The following is a 14,200-nucleotide window of genomic DNA, read 5'->3' on the forward strand; positions in this document are numbered from 1 at the left end:
ATCATTTTCAGCCGTCCTTGTTTAGCTTGGGCTTCCACAGAGATAAGAAGACAGAGGAGGATTTCGTAGCAACCTAGCAATAAGTGAAACAGGGAGACTGCTTCTGGACAACTGGACTAACCCTTGTTGCAAGGCGACAGCAATGCACACAGGGGAAAACCCACTCAGATTAGAAGACAAACAGAGCGAGGTGCACAGAAGGTCAGCGTGGACGAGGTCCTTGGGGATTCAAGTCCGTGGTTCTGCAGGCTGGGAAACCTGAACCCACTGCAGGATGGGAATCACCTAAGGTGCAAAGCCAAGTGTCAGAGCCAGAACAAAAAATCTCCTCATTCCCCAATCTCGGTTCTTTCCATTACGCCATGCCGCTATCTCATTTCAACAAGCTTCAGACGACTGCATCCAAATACCCATCATTCTCCCAAAGGAGACCAGCTACAGAATGAATGAATGAATGAATGAATGAATGAAGCCAGCCAGCCCGCCAGCCCAGGGCTTTGCATTCTTCAAGTTAATGCCAGGGCTCTCCACAAAACCCAGCTGGGAGCCACCTAGCCTCCCAGGAGCAGACTCCAATTCTTATTTCCTATTTCGGTGTGATTTACACAAAATTGCAGGACAGTCAGAAGCAAAACGATGAAGCTGCAGAAAAAAAAAAAAATCGTGCACACTGAAACGGGGAACCACACCCAGGGCCAAGCCAACCGGGAGATGGAGAATGCAGGGCTAAGAACGGGAGCGCCCGAAGAGACGGGGACGGAAAGGGGTGTCTTTTCACGTGTCCCGTTCTCGGCAGGAGGCAGGAGGCAGGAGGCAGGAGGGTGCTGAAAAGCAAGCGGCTGCTGGAGCTTGGGGAGGCGTGCGCTGGGGTGGCAGGGCGCCCTGGTCAGCCCCCCCCGCCCGCCGCCCGCCGCGCCTCGAGGTCCCCCAGCGGGGGATGCACCAGGCGACCTCCCAGGGTCCCGGCCCGGGGGTCTGTGGCCCCCAGACCCACCACAGCAAGTCCCCGCAGGGCTCCCGCGCGGGCCGGCGACCTGCCCGAGGCGACTGCGCCCCTCTCCCGGCGGGTGCCTCGGGGTCCCCCCCTGTGGGCGGCGACGGGCGCTCACGGGGCACCGCGCCTCCAGCGCCTCCTCGGGGAGGGGCGCCGGCACCTTGCGGCGGCTGCCGCGGGACGCCGAGCCCACCGGGACCCGCACCCGCACCCGCACCCGCACCCGCACCCGGGCCGGCGGGTGCCTGAGCCCCGAGCGCCCGCGGCGCCCCCAAAGGAAGGCGAGCCGGGTCCCGCAGGAGCAGCCCCGCCGCAGCCCCCGCCCGCCGCCGCGCGGACTCACCGCTCGGGCTGCGCTGCGGCGCGGGCTCCGCGGCGGCTCGGGCTCCGGCTCCCGCCTCGGCGCAGCCCCCGTCCTCGCCTCAGCGCGGAGCCCCAGCCATCCCCCTCGGCCGCCGGGGCCCGCCGCTTCCGGGCCGCGTCACGTGACGCGGGCGCCCCAGCCGGAGACCCGGGTCACGTGTCCCCGCGCGGGGCAGCTCCCGGGGCGGCACGACGCTCCGGAGCCCGGCGCCGCAGCACCACCCGGCGACCGGTTGCCGCCACTGCAGGCAGGGCCGAGGGGGGCCCGGGGGCGCGGGGGCCACTGGGCGGGGCGTGGGTCCCGGAGCCCGGCCGCAGGTCCCTGGAGCTCCGCCCCCTGGGTCGTGGGCTGCCGCGGCACACGCGGTGTTTTCCCTAACACGGGTCCAGGAGCACATGCTGCTTGTATCATTTTAAAAAATACATCTTTAAAAAAAAAAAATCACCTAGTCAGATTTTTTTCGAAACTTACACAAATTCATTTGTGGTTGCTCCTGGAAATGGGAGAGTGTGATGTAAGGCGGGCAACATTATCTTTTCAATATATTTAAAAATTGGGGGATCCCTGGGTGGCTCAGCAGTTTAGCACCTGCCTTTGGCCCAGGGTGTGATCCTGGGGTCACCGGATCGAGTCCTGCATGGAGCCTGCTGCTCCCTCTGCCTGTGTCTCTGCCTCTCTCTCTCTCTCTCTCTTTCTCTCTGGGTCTCTCATGAATAAATACATAAAATATTTAAATATATATATATTTAAAAATTTAAGTGACATTTTAAAATGGGTGGCGACATTTCAGTATGTTTGAGGTGTGTTATCTTCTCTTGCTTCCTTCTCCTTGAATTTTTCCTTTAAAAATTATGTAACTAAAAAATAAATAAAAATTACGTAACTACTCACACATGAAAAAAGAATAAACTATTAATATAGCTACAAAACGGATAAATCTTAAGATAATTGTGCTGAGTAAAAGACATCAGAAAAAATTGTCCATTTATTTCATATTCTAGAAGGTGCTAGGTCATCTTCAGTGACGGGAAGCATATCAGCGGTTGCCTGGGAGTGGGTGGGGAGGTCAGAAGGGGAGAGATTATAGAGGGGCCTAAGGAAACTTTCCAGGTGACAAATAGTTTCACGAGTAAACATAGATTTTACATTATCAAATTATACACGTTCAATACGTGCAGTTTAAAAATAAATTTTAAAAAATATGCATAGCTTACTGTATATCAAGTATACTTCCATAAACCTGTTAAAATGGTAAAAATTATATGATACATGAATGTATTTTTATTACTAGAAATGTTAGACAATATATAAGTATATAAGCAGTGAAAATTTCCCTTCTCCCAAATTCACTCTTTTCTTCAAAGAATTATAGCTACTAGCATCTGAGTATCGTTCTCCATACCCTATATTATGTATTTATAGAAATATTTATACAGAGAGACATACATAGATTTGTGGTGTTAAAATCTAGAATTATGAGGATCCCTGGGTGGCTCACGGGCTTAGCGCCTGCCTTCGGCCCAGGGCGTGATCCTGGAGTCCCGGGATCGAGTCTCACCTCAGGATCCCGGCATGGAGCCCGCTTCTCCCTCCTCCTGTGTCTCTGCCTCTCTCTCTCTCTCTCATAAATAAGTAAATAAATCTTTTAAAATTTTTAAAAAAATAAAATCTAGAATTATGAATAACAGTACTTAGTGTTTTGCTTAAGACTTTTTACTCTTCACTGTCTATACTGTCTAAATTATTTCCTAAACACACACTACTTTATATTTGAAATCTTTATATGGGATCCCTGGGTGGTGCAGCGGTTTAGCACCTGCCTTTGGCCCAGGGTGTGATCCTGGGGTCACCGGATCGAGTCCTGCATGGAGCCTGCTTCTCCCTCTGCCTATGTCTCTGCTTCTCTCTCTCTCTCTGTGTGTGACTATCATAAATAAATAAATAAATAAATAAATAAATAAATAAATAAATAAATAAATAAAAAATAAGAAAATGCAGTCTTTAAAAAAAATAAAATCTTTATATGTTCTGTAAAGATAAAACATGCATGTTCTCTTTAAAAATATACCCCAGTTGGTTCATTTCACCAGGGAAAGAGAAAAGAATGCAGGTTCATGCTAGTTTAGAATAGGAAGGGCAGTAGGTTCATCTCATCCCTGGAAGAACGCACCAGTTCATTGAATGCTCAGTGCCAGAACTATGCTTGGAATGCTTCTGAGCCCATGTCACCCCCAGGCCTTGAATTTCATTGATTCTATGGCAATTTCTAAAGTCTTACTCAAGAAAGCCAGATCTTATGAGAATCACAGAGCTCCCTGTTGGAATTACTGATGAAGTGAGAATTTGCCTTCACCAGTCTGCTGCTGAGATACATTGATTATAATAAGAATTCTTTTTTATACCTGGCCACCATACTCTTACTAGAGACAACCTTGAAAAAAGGTCGCATCATTTTCAGATATTGTTAGGATTCCATCAACCTTATCATTATGAAGTCCTAATTAGAATTAACACAATTACATATCCTTCCAACTATACAAATCTCCACCTCTGCTTCCACAGTTTACTCAGGAATACAAATTAAGATTTCCTGTTCTTCATACAGCAATTTGGCAGTGTGACAGGATACAAAATCAATGCCCAGAAATCAGTGGCATTTCTATACACTAACAATGAGACTGAAGAAAGAGAAATTAAGGAGTCAATCCCATTTACAATTGCACCCAAAAGCATAAGATACCTAGGAATAAACCTAACCAAAGAGGTAAAGCATCTATACCCTAAAAACTACAGAACACTTCTGAAAGAAATTGAGGAAGAGACAAAGAGATGGAAAAATATTCCATGCTCATGGATTGGAAGAATTAATATAGTGAAAATGTCAATGTTACCCAGGGCAATTTACACGTTTAATGCAATCCCTATCAAAATACAACGGACTTTCTTCAGAGAGTTGAAACAAATTATTTTAAGATTAGTGTGGAATCAGAAAAGACCCCGAATAGCCAGGGGAATTTTAAAAAAGAAAACCATAGCTGGGGGCATCACAATGCCAGATTTCAGGTTGTACTACAAAGCTGTGGTCATCAAGACAGTGTGGTACTGGCACAAAAACAGACACATAGATCAGTGGAACAGAATAGAGAATCCACAAGTGGACCCTCAACTTTATGGTCAACTAATATTCAACAAAGGAGGAAAGACTATCCACTGGAAAAAAAGACAGTCTCTTCAATAAATGGTGCTGGGAAAATTGGACATCCACATGCAGAAGAATGAAATAGACCACTCTCTTGCACCATACACAAAGATAAACTCAAAATGGATGAAAGATCTGTGAGACAAGATTCCATCAAAATCCTAGAGAAGAACACAGGCAACACCTTTTTTGAACTTGGCCACAGTAACTTCTTGCAAGATACATCCATGAAGGCAAGAGAAACAAAAGCAAAAATGAACTATTGGGACTTTATCAAGATAAGAAGCTTTTGCACAGCAAAGGATACAGTCAACAAAACTCAAAGACAACCTACAGAATGGGAGAAGATATTTGCAAATGACGTATCAGATAAAGGGCTAGTTTCCAAGATCTATAAAGAATTTTTGAAACTCAACAGCAAAGAAACAAACAACCCAATCATGAAACGGGCAAAAGACATGAACAGAAATCTCACAGAGGAAGACCTAGACATGGTCAACAAGCACATGAGAAAATGCTCCGCATCACTTGCCATCAGGGAAATACAAATCAAAACCACAATGAGATACCACCTCACACCAGTGAGAACGGGGAAAATTAACAAGGCAGGAAACCACAAATGTTGGAGAGGATGTGGAGAAAGGGGAACCCTCTTACACTGTTGGTGGGAATGTGAACTGGTGCAGCCACTCTGGAAAACTGTGTGGAGGTTCCTCAAAGAGTTAAAAATACACCTGCCCTACGACCAGCAATTGCACTGCTGGGGATTTACCCCAAAGATACAGATGCAATGAAACACTGGGACATCTGCACCTCGATGTTTCTAGCAGCAATGTCCACAATAGCCAAACTGTGGAAGGAGCCTCCGTGTCCATCGAAAGATGAATGGATAAAAAAGATGTGGTCTATGTATACAATGGAATATTACTCAGCCATTAGAAACGACAAATACCCACCATTTGCTTCGATGTGGATGGAACTGGAGGTGTTATGCTGAGTGAAATAAGTCAATAGGAGAAGGACAAACTTTTTTTTTTATGATAGTCAGAGAGAGAGAGAGAGAGGCAGAGACATAGGCAGAGGGAGAAGCAGGCTCTATGCACCGGGACCCCGATGTGGGATTCGATCCTGGGTCTCCAGGATCGTGCCCTGGGCCAAAGGCAGGCGCCAAACCGCTCTGCCACCCAGGGATCCCAGGAGAAGGACCAACATTATATGGTCTCATTCATTTGGGGAATATAAAAAATAGTGAAAGGGAATAAAGGGGAAAGGAGAAAAATGAGTGGGAAATATCAGAAAGGGAGACAGAACATGAGAGACTCCTAACTCTGGGAAACGAACCAGGGGTGGTGGAAGGGGAGGTGGGTGGGGGGGTGGGGGTGACTGGGTGACGGGCACTGAGGGGGGCACTTGATGGAATGAACACTGGGTGTTATTCTATATGTTGGCAAATTAAACACCAATAAAAATAAATTTATAAATAAAAAAAATTTCCTGTTCAGTATGGATGTATAAATAAACATTTTGATTCTTTACTCCTAGAAAACTATGCAAAAGCAAAAAGGAAAAACTTTGAAAACTCTATCTTCAACAACGGTAGAAGATAGAATCCACAGGTACCAAAATACGTGTGAAGGCTAACAAAAAGCAGCTGCAATCAGACAGAAGCTATAAAGGAGAATGGAAAATAAACTCCAAGAGAAGTAAAGGGACCCAAGTGGGGACAGATCTCAGAATCTCGGAAATGCATTGGTGAAAACACTCTTCTTGAAGATGAAGAGCTCCCTTAGAGCTGCATGGCTAGATTTCTTTTATTTGCAACAATGGACTTGGAAACAGTTCAGCAAGACTCAACAAAAGCCCTCCTGAATCTGGTTTGGATTAGGGAAGCCAAGAAGATGAGGATAACAACAAGAATCACAGAGATGAGCCATATTTAGAAGAAACAATTGGTCTGTGGCAATAGAACAGAAAAGACTGGACATATACTTGTGGGTGAGAATGCAGAGCAACTGAAGTCTCATCAACTGCTGGGAAAGTGTACAATGATGCAACCACTTTGGAAAACTGTATGACAGTTTTTTTTATGAAGCTAAACACATAGCTCTCCTGTGATCCAGCAACTCCACTCCTAGATATTTACCCAGGAAAAATCAAAATGTTTATCCACACCAGGGCCTGGACTAGGATAAGGCAAGAAAAGTGCAGCAAGTGGGAAATTTAAAGAGGCACTCACTTTCAGGGTTGTACAGGTGCAGAGTTGGCACTTACATGAACACAAGGGTGAGTGCCTCCTTAAACTTTGTGACCTAGGCTTCTTGGCTTTCCTCACCTTCCTCCAGGCTGTTGTCCACACCAACTTGTATTCAGATTTTCACAGCAGAGAGCTCAATAAAGGTAAATAATTAACAACCCACACATTTATCAATAGGTGAATTGATAAACTGTGGCATATAGAGCAGGAAGGAATTATTGATATATGCAAAAATGTGGATGAATCTCATTACGCTAAATGGAAGAAGCCAGACACAGAAAACTGCATACTATATGATTTGATTTGTATAAATTTATAGAATGAGCAAAATTGATTCTTGTGACAGAAAGCTGAACAATGGCTGTTTGGGATGTGTGGGGTGAGGATTGGCTGTAAAGGGACACAGAGAGCTTTTTGGAATGATGCTAATATTCTATATATTGATTGGGATGCTCGTTATGTGGATTTAAACATTTGTCAAAAGCCATTACCTGGACAATGAAAATATATTAACTTGATTATAAATAAATTGTATCCCTAAAGATTAATTTCAAAATGTTAATGAGACTACCAGACATCTGGAGAAAGTCTCTAAGATAAAAGAAATATCAAATGCACAAACCCATGAAGTACTTTGGAGGAGACTATGCAAAAAACAAGCACACAAACAAATACCCTCAGAGAGATAAGATGTTACAATCATGACATAAGAACCACAGCAAAAAATATTGCTTTTAAAAAAAATTCTGAGGGAAAAAACAACTCTTGGAAGTTAAAAATATAATGACGGAAATTAAGAATCAAATGGAAGAGTAAGAAGATAAGGATAAGGAAATTTGTTCTTTTTCGTTATTAAATATTTATTACCTATGTGCCAGGCACTGTGAATAGAACAGTGAACAAAATAAACAGAAATCCCTGCCCTTATGAAGCTTGCATTTTAGTGCGGGGAGATAGACAACACAAATAAATAAGTAATATACATATCATGTCAGCAGGTGTACTGTTAGGGAGAAAAATCAGGAGAGTAAGAAACAGAGTCTAGGGACTGAGAGGAGGGATTGCAGTCTCTTTAAATAGGGAAGATACCACTGAGAGGTGGTATCTAAACAAAGTCTTAATGTAGGTGAGGAAACAAGTCCTTGGATTTCTTTGAGAAGAGCATTCTGGGCCAAGGGAATAGCATGTGCTAGGGCCCAGGAGGGAATGTGCCTAGCCTATTTGAAAAATTAAAAGGAGGCCAGTGTGTATAATACTATATATAGCCAACCTTAAAGACTCCACCAAAAAACTACTAGAGCTAATAAATGAATTCAGTAAAGTCACAGGACACAAAATCAATATACAGAAATCTGTTGCATTTTTATACAGTAATAATGAAGAAGCAAAAAGAGAAATTAAGAAAATAATCCCATTTATGATTGCACCAAAATGAATAAAATACCTAGGAATAAACTTAACCAAGGAGATGAAAGGCCTCTACTATAAAACATTGGTGAAAGAAATTGAAGATGACACAAAGAAATGGAAAAGCATTCCATGCTCATGGATTGGGAAAACAAATATCGTTATTTGTTCCTATCAAAATACCAACAGCATTTTTCACAGAACGAGAGCAAATAATCCTAAAATTTGTATGGAATAACAAAAGACCCCAAATAGCTAAAATAATCTTAAAAAGGAAGAGCAAAACTGGAGGTATGACAATCCCAGTTTTCAAGATAAACTACAAATCTGTAGTAATCAAGACTGTTGGTACTGGCACAAAAATAGACACAGAATAAAGAGCCCAGAAATAATCCCACAATTTTATGGTCAATGGAACAGAATAAAGAGCCCAGAAATAAACCCACAATTTTATGGTCAACTAATCTATGACAAAGGAGGCAAGAATATCCAGTGCGAAAAAGAGTCTCTTCAACAAATGGTGTTGGGAAAACTGGATAGCTACAAGCAAAAGAATGAAAATGGACCCACTTTCTTACACCATACACAAACTGGATTAAAGACCTAAATGTGAGACTTGAAAGCATAAAAATCCTAGAAGAGAGCACAGGCAGTAATTTCTCTGAGATCAACTGTAGCAATATTTTTCTAGTTATGTCTCCTGAGGCAAGAGAGATAGAAGCAATAATCTCCTGTTGGGACTACATCAAAATAAAATATCTTCTTTAAAACAAAGGAAACAACAACAAAAAAAGAAACCAAAAAAATTTTTTAAAAAAGCAAAGGAAACAATCAACAAAACTAAAAGACCTACTAAATGGGAGAAGATATTTGCAAATGATATGTTCGATAAGGGGTTAGTATCTGAAATACATAAAGAACTTACCAACTTAACACCATTTAAAAAATCCAATTAAAAAATGGGCAGAAATATCAGAAAGAGAGACAGAACGTAAAGACTGCTAACTCTGGGAAACGAACTAGGGGTGGTAGAAGGGGAGGAGGGCGGGGGGTGGGAGTGAATGGGTGACGGGCACTGAGGGTTATTCTGTATGTTAGTAAATTGAACACCAATAATAAAAAATAAATTTTAAAAAATGGGCAGAAAACATGAACAGACATATCTCCAAACAAGACATACAGATGGCTAACAGACACATGAAAAGATGCTCAGCATCACTCATCTTCAGGGAAATGCAGATCAAAACCACAATGAGATATCACCTACCACCTACCACCTGTCAGAATGGCTAAAATAAAAAACAAGAAACAACAACTGTTGGCAAAGATGTGGAGAAAGGGGAACCTTCATGCGCTGTTGGTGGGCATGCAAACTGGTGCATCCACTGTGGAAAGGCTCCTCAAAAATTAAAAATAGAGTTACCATATGCCAAGTCAATCGGAGAAGGACAAACATTATATGGTCTCATTAATTTGGGGAATATAAAAAATAGTGAAAGGGAAGAAAGAGGAAAGGAGAAAAAATGAGTGGGAAATATCAGAAAAGGAGATAGAACATGAGAGACTCCTATCTCTGGGAAACAAACAAGGAGTGGTAGAAAGGGAGGTGGGCGGGGGGTGGGGGTGATGGTGATGGGCACTGAGGGGGGCACTTGATGGGATGTGCACTGGGTATTTTGCTGTATGTTGGCAAATCAAACTCCAATAAAAATAATAAAATAAAAATAAAATAAATAAAATAAAATAAAATAAAACAAAATAATTACCATATGCCCCCCTAATTGCACTACTGGGTATTTACCCAAAGAATACAAAAACACTAATTTGAAAAGATATATGCAACATAATCCAATAGTGAAACTGTAGAAGTAGGCTAAATGTCCATTGATAGATGAATGGATTAAAAAGATGTGATATATATATATACACACACACACACACACATGCGTGCACACACATATATGATGGATATTACTCAGCCATGAGAAATAATGAAATACTTCCAACTGCAGCAATATGGATGGATCTAGAGGATATAATGCTAAGTGAAATAAGTCAGAAAAAGACAGATACTGTATGATTCCCCTCATATGTGCAATTTAAGAAATAAAACAAGTGAACAAAGAGAAAAAGAGACAAACAAGAAACAGACTCTTAATTATAGAAAACTGATAGTTACCAGAGGGAGGTAGGTGAGGGGATGTGTGAAATAGGTGAAGGGGATTAAGAGTACACTTATCATGATGAGCACTGAGTCATGTATGAAAGTGTTGAATCACTATACTGTACACCTGAGACTAATATACCAATGTACATTAACAATACTGGAATTAAATATAGGGAGGTCAGTGTGGGTGTAGCAGAGTGAGCTATAGGAAAAGAAGTAAATTAGGTCAGAGCAAGAAAAAATGGGTGAAAACTATGTAGATCTCTGTGAGCTATATTAAGGACTTTGGCTTTTACTCTGAGGGGGCTAGGAAGAAACTGGAGGAGTTTGAGCAGAGGAATGCTGTGATCTGACTTGGGTTTAAAAGGATGCTATATCTTTGGGAGTAAACCCCAGCAGTGCAATTGCTGGGTCATAGGGCAGATCTATTTTTAAGTCTTTGAGGAACCTCCACACAGTTTTCCAGAGTGGCTGCACCAGTTCACATTCCCACCAACAGTGCAGGAGGGTTCCCCTTTCTCCACATCCTCTCCAACATGTGTTGTTTCCTGTCTTGTTAGTTTCCACCATTCTCACTGGTGTGAGGTAGTATCTCATTGTGGTTTTGATTTGTATTTCCCTGATGGCAAGTGATGCAGAGCATTTTCTCATGTGCTTGTTGGCCATTTCTGTGTCTTCCTCTGTGAAATTTCTGTTCGTGTCTTTTGCCCATTTCATGATTGGATTGTTTGTTTCTTTGCTGTTGATTTTAATAAGTTCTTTATAGATCTTGGATACTAGCCCTTTATCTGAGATGAGCACTGGGTGATATGCTATATGTTGGCAAATTGAACTCCAATTTTAAAAAGATAAAATAATAAAATAAAATAATAAAAGCACGCCATGTCTGTTGGGTTGATATAGGCAAAGGCAGGAAGGGGAGACAAGTCAGGAGACAGTTGCTATAATCCAGAATAAGATTATGATCATTTGACAAGAATAAGAATGACCACAGTGAAGGTGGTGAGAAGTGGTCAATTTCTGAAAATATCTTTATGGTAGATTGGAAATGTCAAATTTCGATGGATAGGAAATGGAGTATGAGAGAGGGGAGACAAATACTTTGGCTTGAGCCCCAGGAGGGTAGAGCTGCCTTTTACTAGACCAGGAAGACAATGACAAGAGCAGGCCTCTAAGGATCAGTGAGTCCAATCTCTCTTCCTTTGGTGGAGAAAATAAGGTCCAGAAAGGAGAGATGTACCTAGAGTCACACACACACACACACACACACACACACACACATCATGTGTCTCTTCGCTTCAGCTTCCAAGCCCTTGGCCCCTACCTCACACAAGGGTAAAAAATTATAGAGGATGATCACATTTTGTTAAGAAAAAAAACAGGGTGCATATACACGCAACACAGTCTGTATACATATCTGAATTACATGAATTTAAGATAGTGTGATATAAAAATATTAGTAAAGTTCCACTTCATATGCAGAATTTAAGACATTAGAATCCCACCCAAGTTTGACCTTTCACAAAGTATCCAGCCACTTCTGTGAGAATCCAGTGAGAAACACCACTGGTGACATAGAATTTCTGTGGGTGGTATGAGTAACTATTAGCTGTAGTACAAGCATTCATCATCAGTGTAATTTAAAATCTTCTATAAGCTATAAAACTATAATTCAAGGATTCGTTAAGTGGCACAAATGCTGAAAATCTATTTTAACATCCTTAATTTGGGTATGGATATTAGAAGAGATAAAATTCCTATAACAAAGGCCAGACACCATCATGGCGTGACATGCTGATGACTAAGGAGAGTGCATCCTGTAAAGTAAATTAGGAACAGAGTGGAAATGAAAAGCAGCAATTAAAGCAAGACCCTGCTAAGGAACAAATACCAGCTCAAGTACATAGGAAAAGTGCTGGTGCCAGATCAACACACTGTAATGTGCCTCTTGGCCCAGTTACTGTTTTTTTTTTTTTTTTTAATGATCTGAAAGGCGGTAATGATAATAAGATGTTTACCACTAATATTTCTGTGGTAAGCAAAGTATGTTTAAAGAAGAAAAATATCATAAGGCTGAAAGATTTTGCACTCTGGAGTCCCAGAGAAAAATTGCACAAGCTCTTTAGAGCCCCTCTTGTGAATCCAGTAGAACTGCTGTGCCACGACCAATGCCAACACTCTGATGTCTAGGAGAGCGTGTGATAGACAGCAAATTCTGCTGACACAGAACTGGGAGGCATATGTGAAAAGACGGCAAGGGGTACATCAGTCTGACAACCTGAATTAACCAGCAGGATTACACTGACAGGAGCATCAATCACGTGTGTGAGACACAGCTATACTCATTGGAACCAAATGCTGCTCACACAGGAAGGCATCACAAGAACAGACTTTAAACATGTTGTTTTAACGTAAGGAAGACTTTTCCAATAGTGTGTTATGGCCAATGGGGTACCATAAATGAGTTAAAGGGGTGCTGAGGTATTGATACTCCTGCCTTCTGAAGCAGCCAGGCAAGTCCCAAGGTGCTCCTGAGACATTACCTCGTGCCATAGCAGGCTTGTTCCTTTATCCTGAAGATCTATAAAATGTTATCATTTTATACATATGTTATGATATAAAATGAAAGATTGGGAAACACTGGATAAGTAGGGTATTGATGTCATTTGAAATGGAGACATTTTTGAGAATGAAAGGGGCTGTATTAACTTTTGCATCAGGACAATAGGCATATAGTGGGACTATTCCAGGAAAATTGGGATGTATGGTATAGTAGGCAGAGTAATGGCCCCCAGACAGGTCCATGCTCCTAATCTCCACAACCTGAGAATACATTACCTTAGATAGCAAGAAGGATTTTGCAGATGTGATTAAATTAAGGATCTTGAGGTAAGGAGATTGTCTTGGGTTGTCAGGGTGGATCTAATGTAATCACAATGATTCTTACAGGAAGGTCAGAGAAGAGAGAACTATTTCATTGGCTTTGGAGATGGAGGAAGGAGCTACATGTCAAAGGAATGTGGAAGGCCTCCAGAAACTGGGAAAACGTGGAAGCAGATTCTTCCTAGAGCCTCCAGAAAGAATACAGCCTTGCTGAGATCTTGATTTTAGGACTTCTGACCTCCAGAACTGTATGAGAACAAATTTGTGTTGTTTTAATCCACCGTGTTTGTGGTAATTTGTTCCAACAGCAAAAGGAAACCAATACAAATATCTATAATTTATAACAAATTTACCTTTGTGCTTATATAACTTTAAGTTACACAGGTAAGAAAAACTGAAACGAGTATAAATTTTTATCTAATATCATACTGATAAGTTGAAAAATATCTTTGAAGTATACTATATAGAGAGATGGAAAACTAAAGAACTGGAATAAACCTGATTTTAAAAAGTTTAGCCCCAGAAAGAGGGACTCTGCATGGAGAGGGTTAGATAAAGAGACTCTAGGTTTCTTTTATTATATATCCTTTGGTTAAAAAATTAATAGTTTAACCCTGGGCATGTATAGTTTACTTTTAGTATTAATTTTTAAAGTAGGATTATATTGGAGGAAGCCTTCAAGAGATTATTGGGCTCAGGTTCTCCAAAGCTGTAACCCCCACCCTTACCTGAAACCTGCTTAGGTCCCACCTCACCCACAGGCCCTCCCCTAACCTTTTATTCAGCCAACAGCTTCCTTGGCACAAGACAGAGCCAACTGGTAGGCCTTCCTGAAACAAGGCAGGAGAAAGCACTGTTGGACGAGGAATATTCCCAGGATTGGACCCAGGAGCTTTAACAGATCTGGAGCAAACCCTAAAGCCCCATGTGTA

At 41.8% G+C, this 14,200-nt stretch overlaps 1 protein-coding gene across 6 annotated transcripts in view; it reads right to left on the reverse strand.

The window, feature by feature from the left end:
* The window catches only part of SLC36A1 (solute carrier family 36 member 1), a 107,485-nt gene extending 93,285 nt beyond the window's left edge, over positions 1 to 14,200 (reverse strand). For 4 of the 6 annotated variants that reach the window (XM_072824441.1, XM_072824442.1, XM_072824440.1 and 1 more), the window contains exon 1: positions 1,338 to 1,462. The gene's annotated coding sequence lies outside the window, so the exon portion shown is untranslated. Of the gene's footprint in view, positions 1 to 1,337; positions 1,463 to 13,223; positions 13,515 to 14,042 lie in introns of those variants that run through there. The other 2 variants (XM_072824439.1, XM_072824438.1) reach the window with 2 other exon arrangements.

Source organism: Canis lupus, chromosome 4 (assembly GCF_048164855.1).
Source record: "Canis lupus baileyi chromosome 4, mCanLup2.hap1, whole genome shotgun sequence".
Taxonomy (NCBI): Eukaryota; Metazoa; Chordata; class Mammalia; order Carnivora; family Canidae; genus Canis; species Canis lupus.